Consider the following 11,131-nt stretch of genomic DNA (forward strand, 5'->3'; position numbering starts at 1 on the left):
AAGGAAGGAAGGAAGGAAGGAAGGAAAGGAAGGAAGGAAGGAAGGAAGGAAGGAAGGAAGGAAGGAAGGAAGGAAGGAAGGAAGGAAGGAAGAAAGAAAGAAAGAAAGAAAGAAAGAAAGAAAGAAAGAAAGAAAGAAAGAAAGAAAGAAAGAAAGAAAGAAAGAAAGAAAGAAAGAAAGAGAATAGACGGTTCTGGTAGGAGTAGGCACTAGTGAAGCTTGGTCATTGGCACTCAAGGTGGATTGGGATAAGGATGAGGAGTCCTCAAGGATGAGGGACTTACCTCCTGAGGGTCTGGGAGGAAGGGCATTCCAGAAATAGGTGACAATAAGTGCAAAGGGCCTGTGGCTGGCACAGGCTTGGCATGTCATGTGCCGAGAGCCCATAGAGGGAACAGGAGAGAGGAGGCCAGGACCAGGTTCTAGAGCCTTTCTGGTATTAGCCTTTCTGGTCACTGCAGGAGGCTGTGGCATTTCTTCCTGTGCAGGCCCCCAGTGTTCTCCCACCTGAGTCTCTAATTAATGACAATGAAAGAGCAGATGCCATGGCAAACATGATCAACAGCCTCAAATGTTCACTGATCAAATATCAGTGAGAAATGTTTCCAGTGTCTATGCTCTAATACCAGACAAACTACAAGTAGATAGAGATATAGATATATACATATATGTTTTGTAACATCATAAAAGTAATTAAGTTTGTGTTTTAATTCACAAAGTTGTGAGTTAGATACTTTACCTTAACCAAACTAATGAAATGGAAATAGATTTGAATCTTGAGTATTTTAATTTCTCAAATAAATGCATTTTGCTCAAGAAGGACATTTTAACTGATGTGTCTGCAGAGATTTTTTTTTTCTTTTGAATGACAATGTGTATGCTGTAAGAAGACAGGCTTAAGTGTTCTTGAACTTGGGGGGAGTGGATTTAGAGGCACCCTGATAGGTGAGGGGGAAGAGGTGGGCATTCACCTGAAGCAGGTGCCCCAGCAGCCATCTCACTCCAGACCCCAACAGAGCATCCAACCCCCGGATGCCCTTGGAGCCCCATTCCATGCCAAGAGGGCTCCATGGAGCCCAGCTTGCAGTGCTCCTCCCTGATAGGAGTGGGACATACTCTGGCCATCCTGCCCAAGGTGGTGGGCTCTTTGGAACTCACAGGTCACTCAGTATCTGTTGAGAACTCCTCATTAAAATCTGGCAGACTTCAGAAATCAGGTTGCCAGAAATTTAACATGGTAAAATACAGGAAACCGTTAGACACACTCAATCAGCTCTGCTTTGAAATCAAGCATGCCATTCGACAGGAGGTGACCTCCATCCTCACCTGCCCGTAATTCAGCACCAGTGCAGGTGGGCAGGCTGTACGGCTCTTCCCTCCAGGCACACGGGGAAGAGACTCCCCAGAACAGGTGGGTGGCTGGAGGTGAGCAGTAGCTTCCTTAAACCAGGGGCCTCCTTTTTCTTGTTCTTACCACCAACTTCCCTGCTTTCCTAGTCCCGCCTCCTTGGGTCCTGAAGGAACTTCCTTTCCCTACTGTGACGGGGTGTGGGGGAAGGCTTCGGGGGCTGTGGGAAAACACTAGATTAGAAACAAAAAAGGGCCAGACTTCATTTTCAACCTTTCTTTTTGGTTAAATTGCTTCTGTTTTCCAAGAATCAGATGTTGGACAAAAAGAAGCTTGGGGAAGAATGGGGCATTATGCACAACTGAGTAACTGTATTAGTCTGCTGAGCTGTGGCAATGAAGTACCCCAGGCTAGGCAGCTTAAACAACAGACATTTGTTTTCTTACAGTTCTGGAGGCTCGAAGTCTAAGACCAAGGTGCTGGCAGTCTTAGACTCTGACGCAGGCTCCTGCCTGACCTGCGGACGGCCACCTTCTCATTGGGTCCTCCCATGGCAGAGACAGAGATGGCAGGGAGACGAACACATGCAAGCTCTCTCTGGTGTCTCTTTTTCTAAAGACACTAATCTTACCATGCCAAGGCCCTATCCTTATGACCTCGTATACACTAATTCCCTCCTTGCAGGCCCATCTTCAATGACAGTCCCATGGGGATTATGGCTTTGGCATATGAGCTTTGGGGGTATGCGATTCAGTCCATACAGTGACCAGTACAACATCTTACTTCATTTTCTTCCCCTTTTGCATTTTAGGTTGCATCATATCAAAATGGGGGCAGTCAACTTATTAATATTTTGATCTTCAAAAATTGTAGTTTCATATGGTTTGACCTCCCGGGGTAGTGTTTTCCTCCGTAGCTGGTGATCCTTTCCTACAGTGGGCACCGTTTCTCTGAACACGCCTGATGAACACACCGTCTTCTGCCGCTGGAGGGGGCCCGGCACGGGCTCAGGAGGGCAGGTGGGCACACATGCGCCTGCGCAGAGAGGCAGGGCGTGGCTCCAGGTGCCAGCGAGGCTCTGCACTCAGGCTGAGAACCCCTGTGTGCAAAGGAGCACAACATTACATGGAGAATAAAACAGTCTCACAACAGTTTGAGAGACTGTGGAAAAGAAAAAGGTCTTATCCTGGTATTTGAACAAGGCGCCTGCCCCACATTTCTGTTTTTCACTGCACCCCATGACAGTTCCGACAATGGAAACCATCGCTTGCTCATGTAACGTGCCATGCTGGTGTTTACCGCGGCACCTAGGGACAGACCTTCTGCGCCCCTACTGACAGGCTCGGCTTCCTCTCATCCTGACGCCCCACCTTTCCCTGGGGCTCTGGATGACATACATTCAGCCCCCAGAAAAGGAAAGAACAGGGCATATGGCGCGGAGGAGGGTTTTAGGTCAGCCTGGAAAGGATTCCCAGCGCCTCCCCACATCCACCAGCTGGACTCGGCCACGCGGCCACAGCCGGCTCACGGACACTGAGACGTGGGCCAGGGCTGCACCTGACAAAAGAGGCAGTGGGTTGCAGGAGGGCTCCCAGCTCTGCCACCCCATCCTTAAGGAGCCTCCTTGGCTACTGCATGTCATGCCTTTTCAATGCTCATCTCAGCTCTTAACCCTTCATTTTTGCTCATCTCTTTATTCATCTTCCCCACAATGGAATGTAAATTGGGTGAGAGAAAGGCCATATATGTTTTTCTCAGTGTTACAACCCCAGTGCCTGGGAGGGTGCCGAGATCCTTATGTCCTTGGGAGATGTTTGTTGACTGGCTGATTGACCGGCTCAATGAATAGGTTCCACAGCTCATAGGATCCACCACCCTACATCCCCGTTTGTCCGCCACCCACACAGACTTGACATAGAGTGATCTGACCTAGGATCCTCTGTATGCCTCGGCCTTAGCACACTGGCCTGACGGCTCCTCCAGCCTGTCTTCACACCAAAGGCAGCTGTGGCTTTCCTCATCTAGCAGGTCTCCACAGCTGGCTGCCCCTCGATTCCAGTGACACACTGAAACCTGCAGGGAGTGGAGTGAGGCAGCTGTCTCTTCATCAAATGAGGGTCCATTGATGCAGTTCTTTCATGCTCGGAAGAGTGCTGGCAAGACAAGAGCTGAAAATACAGGACAGGCTAGTTTGCAGGGATGTGATCTGGCTGTGCAAAGACTCAGAGGCAGGTAAGCAAAGAAGTGCAGCAGTTCTGGATGTGGGGGTGGCTCTGGGCACACACTGCTTACCAGAATCAAGTATATAAGAAATTGGCTAAGTTTTTGGCAAGGAAGCAGGAGGCTGGGCTTGCTCCTGGTCTAAGACCACCCCTGAGCCTCTGTGCAGGGCGGGGCTGAAGAAACCCTCACAGGCCCTCTGCTCACACCCTCCCTCCCCAGGGAGTGCATCCTTGCATCCTCCTCGGATGTGGTTGAAGAAGAAAATGGAAGAGGAAGATGCTCCAAGCTGAAATCAGAAAACACAGAAACACAGAGACATTCTTGAAGAGTGGAATGGAGAGTTCTTCCCAAGGACAGAAATTAAGCTCCTCCTTCACAGCTCTGGGGACCCCCACAGGGCTTGCCCAGTGGACTTTCAGACTTGCCCTGGACCGGTGGCTGTGTGCACTTCGTTTGCAGGATATTGTCCTTGTTCCACTATTGTGTAGTATAGTGCTTTCTGGGGACAGAAAACTGGTTTCTTAGTTTCGCAGTTTCTGGACACGCTGTAGCCATCTCTGATGAAGACACTTCCATGCACCCTTGAAGAGCATGTTTGATGTACCATATTGGGCATCGAATGTCTTTTGTGTAGGTAGAGGCAAGGAGTGTTGACTGGCCGCATGTGGGAAGAAGAGTAAACAAAAGGGTGGCCTGTGGTAGACAGTAATTGGTGTCATTTATGACTGATTCTCCCCTCATCTCAGGCACACTCCCATCTCCTTGACCTTAGGGTGGCCTCGAAGTTTGCTTTGATTAATAATATGTGAGCTGAAGAATTGTGCCACTACTGAGTGGGTGTAGTTAAGAATTGGTGACCAAATTTTCCATGCTTTCTTTCACCACCAAGGCATACCTTGAAGTCTGAAGTCTGGGTTGACATAGCAATGGGACTTCTGTTAGCCTGAGTACCCATGTGACATCAATGAAGTGAACAGACCTCCTGCGAATGACAAATATTTGTTGTTATAAGATATTTGGGTTTTGAGTTGTTTGCTACAGCGGCCTGATCTCATCTATCTTGACTATTACTTGACTTATACAATGAAGTATCATAATAACTTGTCAAGGCAGGTACTGAATCCCTAGGAATCTAGCTTAAAACATAAAATGCCAGAAGCAGATATAGGGCTTCCTGGTGTGACATTTTTTGGGGGCATTGATCTCACACAATTTTAATTTTTAGTTAATTTTTCATTATACACTTGTCAAAGGAAATGTCAAAGAAATACAATGAATCTAGTTATAGATCTAATTGACTTTCATTTGTGATTCACAAATTTAGGGCAGCCTCCATTCTAAAAAATAGAATGAGAGCTCCCACTGAGCAATGGCAGAAGAGCAGGTTCTGTAAGGTGGAGAACAAGGAAACAACCAAACAAAAAAAGCTAATTGGTTAATGTCTGGTCACTTGAGGTTACTTTTTTGTATAGGTTAAAGCAGAGGAGAGACTTCCTTATTATAATGACTCAGGTAGACTGGACTTTTCTCTTTTCAGGAAAAACTGGTTTGTTTGGGGTTCTTTCTGCTTCCTTAAAGTTTCAGTTTGGTTATGTGGCCTTTAACATGAGTGACTCCATTTTGATTTTGTCTGGCCCAGTGCCAGAGCTCAGGCTAAAACAATGGCCTGCTATAATTTTGTGTAATAATTCCCTCCTTTGGTCAGGCACTCGCCTAGGTGAGAATGTGACCAAAACTTGGGGAATCAGTGCTACTGTCAGTTACCATCACTTTGGGTTTCCAGTCTCAAGATGTCATTCATAGGTTACAGTGTCCTCCTGATCATGAATTTGTGGCTAAAACACCACTAATACAATATAGTATCATAATAACTTGTCAGTGCAGGTACTAAATCCCTAGGAATCTAACTTAAAACATGAAATGTCAGAAGCAAATATTTACTTCTGTGGGGCTTCAGAGTCTGTGACATTCATTTGGTATTGATCTCATACAATTTTAATTTTTAGCTGAATTTTTCATTATACACTTCATCCTATCAATTGTTTAAGTGTCTGAGAGGGTTTTCTACAGTGTGCATAACAGAAACGTCACTCTACAAAGAAAAAAGGAATCAGGGGAATTGAATTTCTAAGAAAATCATAAATACTTTCCTATAGAGAATCTTTCAGATAGAGACACAAACAAAACAAATATTTGAAAATGACATTAATAGATCTGAGATGGAAAATTCGTCCGCTGTAGCTCATACAGTTTTCTGCATATGGAGGTTATTGGGCATGTGGGTTATGCTACAGGTATTGCTTCATGTAGAACTTCCTCACAGGACTTTGGGTTCTTCTAGGGGTGGGCGTGTGCCTTTTCCTCTGTGTTTCCCCATTGCCCAGCAGTTCTGTGCACACCACAGGCTCTCAACACTGCAACAGGAACTGAAACATGGGATCTCCCTTGTTCCTTGCCACAACCCAGTGATGTAGGAATTGTTATCCTCACATTACAAATATGGAAACCTAGGCACTGAGGGGTTGGGGCACCTGTCAAGATCTATGCCATAACAAAGTCATGGAGCCAAGATTCTGACTCAGGGATGTCTCACTTTAAAGCTTACATCATTTATTCTATTCATTTATTATTTTTTAATTTAATTTATTTTTTTTTAATTTCAGCATATTATGGGGGTACAGATTTTAAGGTTTCAATAAATGCCCATTTCCCCCCCTCCCCTCACAAGTCTGAGTCTCCAGCATGACCATCCCCCAGATGGTGCACATCTCACTCATTATATATGTATATACCTGCCCCCCTGCCCCCCTGCCCAATACCCTATTACTGCAATACGTATGTGACCACCTAGGTGCTGTTCAGTTAATACCAATTTGCTGGTGAGTATATGTGGTGCTTGTTTTTCCATTCTTGGGAAACTTCACTTAATAGTATGGGTTCCATCTCTAACCAGGAAAATATAAGATGTGCTATATCACCATTGTTTCTTAGAGCTGAATAGTACTCCATGGTATACATATACCACATTTTATTAATCCATTCTTCGATTGATGGGCACTTGGGTTGTTTCCACAGTTTTGCAATTATGAATTGTGCTGCTATAAACATTCGAGTGCAGGTGTCTTTTTTGTAGAGTGTCATTGGATCTTTTGAGTAGATGCCCAGCAATGGGATTGCTGGATCAAATAGTAGATTCATTTGTATCACTTTAAGGTATCTCCATATTGCTTTCCACAGAGGTTGAACTAATTTGCAGTCCCACAAGCAGCATAGGAGTATAGAATTTTTTTTATTTCCATCTTGATTTCTTCATTTATGAAGTAATCATTTAGTAGGAGGTTGTTTAATTTCCACATTTTTGTGTAGAAAATGTGTGTTTCTGTTAGGGTTGATTTCTACTTTTATTACACTGTGATCTGAGAAGGTACATGGTATGATTTCTATTTTTTTAAATTTCTTGAGATTTACTTTGTGTCCTAAGATATGGTCAATCTTAGAGAATGTCCTGTGAGCTGATGAGAAAATGTATATTCAGTGGATTTGGGGTAGAATGTCCTGTAGATGTCAGTCAGACCCAGTTGTTCCAAGGTTTTGTTTAAGTCCATTATTTCTTTATTAATTTTCTGTTTGGAGGATCTGTCTTGTGCCATCAGTGGGGTGTTGAAATCTCCGGTGATTATGGAGTTGCTATTAGTCCATTCACTTAGATCCAGTAAGGTTTGCTTTATGAAACTGGGTGCACCTAAGTTGGGTGCATATATATTTAAAATTGTTCTCTCTTCTTGTTGAACTGTGCCCTTCACCATTATATAATGACCCTCTTTGTCTTTCACTACTTTTGTTGCTTTAAAAACTAAACCGTCTAAAATTAGAACTGCCACGCCAGGCTTCTTTTGGCTTCCACTTGCCTGGAATACTGATCTCCACCCTTTTACTTTTAGTCTATATGCATCCTTGCAGGTTAGATGTGTTTCCTGAAGACAGCATATAGTTGGCCTATATTTTGTTATCCATTCAGTCAGCCTATGTCTCTTGAGTGGAGAGTTTAAGCCATTCACATTTATTGAGAGAACTGATAGGTAAGGTAGATTACTATTCATTCTGTTGGGTTGGATGTTGTTGCTTTGATTTCTCTCTTGAGCCATTGTATTATCTGGCCTTTAATCTTTGGGTTTTGGTTGTTTTTATTATGGTGTTCCGTGCATAACACTGTTTTGAATACTTCTTGTAGGGCTGGTCTTGTCTTGGTGAATTCTCTGAGACTTTGCTTCTCTGAGAATGTCTTTATTTCTCCTTCATATATGAAGCTTAGTTTTGCAGGGAATAAGATTCTAGGCTGGGCATTGTTTTGTTTCAGAAGAGTGAGAATGGGGCCCCAGTCTCTCCTTGCTTGTAAAGTCTCATTAGAGAAGTCTGGTGTTATTCGAATTGGCTTTCCCTTGTATGTCACTTGCTTCTTTTGTCTTACAGCTCTTAGAAGGGCCTCCTTAGTTGATATTTTGGTCAGTCTGATGACTGCATTTCGTGACGTCTTCCTGTTTGCATTGAATCTCCCAGGGGTCCTCTGAGCTTCTTGAACTTGTATATCGAGCTTTTGAGCAAGGCCTGGGAAATTTTCCTCTATTATATCTTCAAATAGCTTGTCCAACCCTTGGGTGTTGTCCTCTTTCCCTTCTGGTAACCCTATGACCCTCACATTAGGTTTCTTCACATAATCCCACATCTCTTGTAGGGTTTGCTCTTTTCTCTTGTTTCTCTGCTCTATCTCTGTGATGGTTTTATTTAGTTGGAGGGTGTTATCTTCAATCTCTGAGATTCTTTCTTTGTTTGATCTACCCTGTTCTTGAGACTTTCCACTGTATTTTGTAGTTCCCTGAATTGATTCTTCATTTCCAGGAGTTCGGTTAAACTTTTCTTCATTGTGTCTATTTCTTTAGTGAACTTTTGTTCTAGGTCCTGGAGGCTTTTTGTGGTTTCTTTGTGTTGGTTATTGAGTTGTTCTTGCAGGTCGGTCAGTGTTCTTATGATCCACATACGAAATTCCTCTTCTGTCATTTTGGTTGCCTGATTTGGGTTGGTGTCCATTTCTAGGGGGCTGGTGCTCCTCTTTGGGGGTGTGTTTTCCGTTTGGTTCTTCATATTTCCTGAGTTCCTTCCCTGATTTCTTCCCATGTTAATCAGTTATTGTTTCTTTCCTTTAGGTTTTTGTTTGGGTATTCACATGCCTTGTTTAGTTTCTGAGCAGTTAGGTGGTGTCTGTGGGTGAGATTCGACCACTCCCTCTATAATGAGTCAGTGGGTGCCTTGAAAAGGCTGTGCAGGATGCCGTCCCTGTCAGTAGGTGGCGCTTGCTTGGAGGAACAGGCTATGCTGTTGTTTTTGTGTCCTGTTATCAGCTCTTGTTCTGGGCGGAGCTGGGTTGGGTAAGCCTGCCCTCAGGCACAACCAATGCCATTAGCAGGTGTCAAAGTTCTGTTGTCTGCTTCCAGGAAAAGCTGTCAGGGTGGGGCTGGAATGGTCCCGCTCAGCCAGAAAGTCTGCTTGTGGGGGTGGGGCTGTCTGAGACCCGCAGTCTGGAGCAGGCCTCGCTTCTTTCCACCCTCCCCAACTCCGCAGCTACTCCTGGGCCTCTGCCAGCAGGCCAGACCACATGCCACCAGGCCTCCCTGGATTGTGATGCCGGTGGGGAGGTTCCCTGTGCAGGAACGCCACCTGGGCTGGGCGCACAGCCTCCCTTTGGGGGGAGGGTTGCCCTCTAGGATGCTGATCTGCCCCTGTAGGTACACACACCTCAGAAGGCTCTTCACATATATCCCTTCTGTGCCCCGGGCAATGCTAGACTTTGGTGCACGGGATCTGGTCTGCAGGTCCGACCTCTGGGTCCCAGAGTTCAAACTGTATCCCCACCAGGGAGAGGAGTTCCGGTCCCAATTCACCCACAGGGAGCCCAAGCTTTGTCTGTGTCTCTCAGCCTCTGAGTCGGCACCGTTCTCCTGGGAACACCGTGCCAGCAGCACCTGGGAGGGCTGGCGGGTAGAGAGCTCACAGTCTGAGTTCCCCTTAGTCAGCTGTAGGGTCCCAAAAAGGAAGGTCCCGTTCCCTGGAGGTGCCTCTGGCTGGTGGCTGTATTGTCTCTCTGGGCAGCCAAGGGTAGGGTTGGCAGAGGGGAGGAGGAGGCAATATGGCGCCTGCTGCACGGCTTGGGTCTGTGCACACGGAGGTGCCCCGTGGGATTTGGGAGTCTGGTGCCGAGTCCGCTACAGGTTCACCGCTAGCTGGCGGCGGCTGTCTCTGGGCTGATGTCCGCAGGTCTCTCCACCTGCTGGGGAGCCCACCAGCAGTCCCAAATGCAGGGGAGGGGAAAGGTGATTTATCCACCTACCCTTCCTGCTGGTCTCCAGGCTGCTCTGGTGGTCTCAGCTTCCAGTTCTCCTCTGTAGCCTCCTCCTGTGGAGTCTCCCGGGGTCTCAGGTACCCCTCTTTCTGGCCCTCGTCTGCTGTATGCTTGCCTTCTTGCTTCTTTTTTCTAATTTCTGCTAGAATCTGTCTTTTCTGCAGAGACACTCTTTCTGGCGGTGTTTCTCGTCCGCCATCTTGATCCTCCTCCTATTCATTTATTATTAATTCAACATTGTTGAATTGATGATTGAAGTTGGATACAAAATATATGTCAATATATAGGAAAGCATGGAAAATGCAGGGGGCAATCCCTATACTGTAAATATTTTAAAAGGAGGTTCTTTGGATCAAACAAATTCCAAGGATATTCCCATTAATATCAATTACCTCATAATTTGACTTTGTCTTTATTAGATATCCTGTTGTAGGGAGAAGTACAAGTTCACTCCTTGAGTGTGGCTCTCTCTTTATGACATCACCAGGTTCCAACTTTGCCTGTCTGTCCTTGTAGGGCATTCTTCCCTTGAGAGACAGACTTTTGTAGGCAAGCAGAATGCTTTCCATCAAGGCGTTTGGACATGCAAATGTTTAAATTATGGCATGTAGGTCACTTACAAAAAGAGGACAACTATTTCTGGTAACAGTTACAATTTATTGTGATGAGTCAAGGTTAATGCAAGGGGAACCCTATCCTTTACCATCATCTGCACATCTACATTAGCTCATCCATGGATTAAAAAATGGGCCTCTGGACAGCTAGTTGGCAATTTGGCAAATTGCTCATGTATAATGCAACAGAAGATAGTCTGGTCTCAAGTCATTCCTATTTTACCTCAACTTTCCATGCATGATTTTTATTTTATTGTAATATGTAAGTAACATGTTTATCAAAAAACATTGTAACAAAAAATCTGACCATATACTAACGTTTGTTATCATTAGCTAAATTTGTTAATATTCACAAGTTATGTGAAGAGTGCTTACTTTTCACTGGATAGATTGATTGTGTGTGTGTTTCTGAGAAACAAATACATTCATCTAAGTTCCTCACTTCATATTTCTCTTTTTATATTATATGCTTTATCAATCTTTGCATTTATAAGATGGATGAATTCTAAGCACCTTAAAACATAGGGTTTTTCCTAAGCTTTTGTACCCTTT

General features: G+C 44.9%; 1 long non-coding RNA gene across 1 annotated transcript; it reads right to left on the minus strand.

Moving 5' to 3' along the window:
- Positions 1-3,349: 3,349 nt before the first annotated feature.
- Positions 3,350-10,444, minus strand: LOC142871852 (uncharacterized). The gene is made up of 3 exons (XR_012920019.1): positions 10,358-10,444; positions 4,467-4,553; positions 3,350-3,516 (listed from the first exon to the last, which is right to left on the minus strand). It is a non-coding gene; the product is annotated as an uncharacterized LOC142871852 (long non-coding RNA).
- Positions 10,445-11,131: the final 687 nt, after the last annotated feature.

Source organism: Microcebus murinus, chromosome 7, assembly GCF_040939455.1.
Source record: "Microcebus murinus isolate Inina chromosome 7, M.murinus_Inina_mat1.0, whole genome shotgun sequence".
Taxonomy (NCBI): domain Eukaryota; kingdom Metazoa; phylum Chordata; class Mammalia; order Primates; family Cheirogaleidae; genus Microcebus; species Microcebus murinus.